Genomic DNA, 2,500 nt, shown 5'->3' on the forward strand with positions numbered 1-2,500 from the left:
CGTTATTTTTAATCTCTCCATTCTTTTTCTTATGTCCCTTCCTCATTTCTTTCTCTCTTTCCCCCTTTCTTTCTTACTTATGTGTGTGTGTGTGTGTGTGTGTGTGTGTGTTGTGGAGGAGGAAGAGATTGCTGATGGAGAGGTAGAGAGAGAGAGAGAGAGAGAGAGAGAGAGAGAGAGAGCAGTATGTCATGGGAATACGTGTGAGTTGTTCTTCTTCCTAATGAAGACGTCAGAAGCCGGAGGTCATGCGAAATCACGCAGCATCTCACGCTTTTATTCCGTTTTCTCTTCTCACGGCATCTCAGGACTCACGCATACACACACACACACACACACACACACACACACTACAAACAACAAGCTCATCTCCCTCAACGACTGATGTTCAGTTTCTACCAAAAAAAATATGTAAATATTATTTCCATTTCCATTAACATTCAGATTCAGATAAACAAGTGTACTGAACGAGTGTACGGACATTCTCCTGTAGGATTTTCTGGTAGAGAGCAGAATTCATGTTTCCCTCAATTACTGCAAGTCGTCCAGGCCCTGAAGCAGCAAAGCATCCCCACACCATCACACTGCCTCCACCATGCTTCACCGTAGGTATGACGCCCTTTTAGTGGAATTCTGTCTTTGGTTTTATGCCAGATGTAACGGGATCCCTGTCTTCCAAACAGTTCCGCTTCCAGAAAAAAAGAATGGAGAGGTATACGAAAAGAAAAAAGAGGATATCAGAAGAAAGAAAGAAAGAAAGAAAGGAAGAAAGAAATGAGGGGTATGTGAGAAAGAAAGAAAGAAAGAAAGAAAGAAAGAAAGAAAGAAAGAAAGAAAGAAAGAAATGAGGGGTATGTGAGAAAGAAAGAAAGAAAGAAAGAAAGAAATGAGGGGTATGTGAAAAAGGAAGAAAGAAAGAAAGAAAGAAATGAGGGGTATGTGAAAAAGGAAGAAAGAAAGAAAGAAAGAAATGAGGGGTATGTGAGAAAGAAAGAAAGAAAGAAAGAAAGAAAGAAATGAGGGGTATGTGAAAAAGGAAGAAAGAAAGAAAGAAAGAAATGAGGGGTATGTGAAAAAGGAAGAAAGAAAGAAAGAAAGAAATGAGGGGTATGTGAAAAAGGAAGAAAGAAAGAAAGAAAGAAATGAGGGGTATGTGAGAAAGAAAGAAAGAAAGAAAGAAAGAAATGAGGGGTATGTGAAAAAGGAAGAAAGAAAGAAAGAAAGAAAGAAATGAGGGGTCTGTGAAAAAGAAAGAAAGAAAGAAAAAAGAAAGAAAGAAAGAAATGAGGGGTCTGTGAAAAAGAAAGAAAGAAAGAAAAAGAAAGAAAGAAAGAAATGAGGGGTCTGTGAAAAAGAAAGAAAGAAAGAAAAAAGAAAGAAAGAAAGAAATGAGGGGTCTGTGAAAAAGGAATTAAGAAAGAAAGAAAGAAAGAAAGAAAGAAAGAAAGAAATGAGGGGTATATGAAAAAGGAAGAAAGAAAGAAAGAAAGAAAGAAATGAGGGGTCTGTGAAAAAGGAAGAAAGAAAGAAAGAAAGAAATGAAGGGTCTGTGAAAAAGGAAGAAAGGAATAAAGAAAGAAAGAAAGAAAGAAATGAGGGGTCTGTGAAAAAGAAAGAAAGGGGATATCAGAAAGAAAGAAACAAAGAAACAAACAAAGAACAAGAAGAGTGGGATATATGAAATTAAATAGGATAACTGAGAGAGAGAGAGAGAGAGAGAGAGCGAGAGAGAGAGCGAGAGAGAGAGAGAGAGAGAGAGAGAGCGAGAGTGCGAGAGAGAGAGAGAGAGAGAAGCAGTGTTTTATTTGAGTGTGTGTTCGGTGTGTATAACGAAGCATGTTGCTGATCATTTCCTGATTAAAGCGCTGCAGCTCTCCTCCACTCGTTAAGGGGCCGAGTGTGACCTTTGACCCCGAGCGTCAGAGGGAGTGCTGGAAATAACACTGGACCGTCAGCGTGGAACTCCGCACGGTGAGCGAGCGGCGTTTTTTCTCTCTGGCTGTGTTTGTAATCGGGAGCGTGTTGAGGCTCAGACAGGGACAAAGCCAGAGATGTTGTTTTTCTCTGAAGGCCTGGAGGTCAGCGCAGATGGAGGAGAAGTTTGGGAAATCACTTCAGCAGTTAAAATAAAAAAGCGCTTGTGTAAAAGGAAGGCAGAGAGAGGGTTAGGAGTGAGGGGCAGGAGTCTGGGGCAGGAGCGAGGGAGCGATTAGCCTCTTTACCCCCACGCTGGACGTTAAAGCACCACACGGCACAGAGCCAGATGCAAAGCTGCAATTTCGGCCACTCTGAGGACGGAGGGATGGAGGAAGAGCGATGGCCACTTTTCTGTCATTACCCCTGCGTGGAGTCGAGCAGCACAACATCGTCAGTGACACGAGTCGAGTTCTCTGCCCGAGAACCCACACCACACTTCACTGCTCGACTACACACTTCCTCACCTGCTGCTTTTAGTGTGGGGGAAATACAACACCTCCTCCATGTGTTTACAGCACACACA

The sequence above is a fragment of the Ictalurus furcatus genome, chromosome 8 (assembly GCF_023375685.1).
Source record: "Ictalurus furcatus strain D&B chromosome 8, Billie_1.0, whole genome shotgun sequence".
Lineage (NCBI taxonomy): Eukaryota > Metazoa > Chordata > Actinopteri > Siluriformes > Ictaluridae > Ictalurus > Ictalurus furcatus.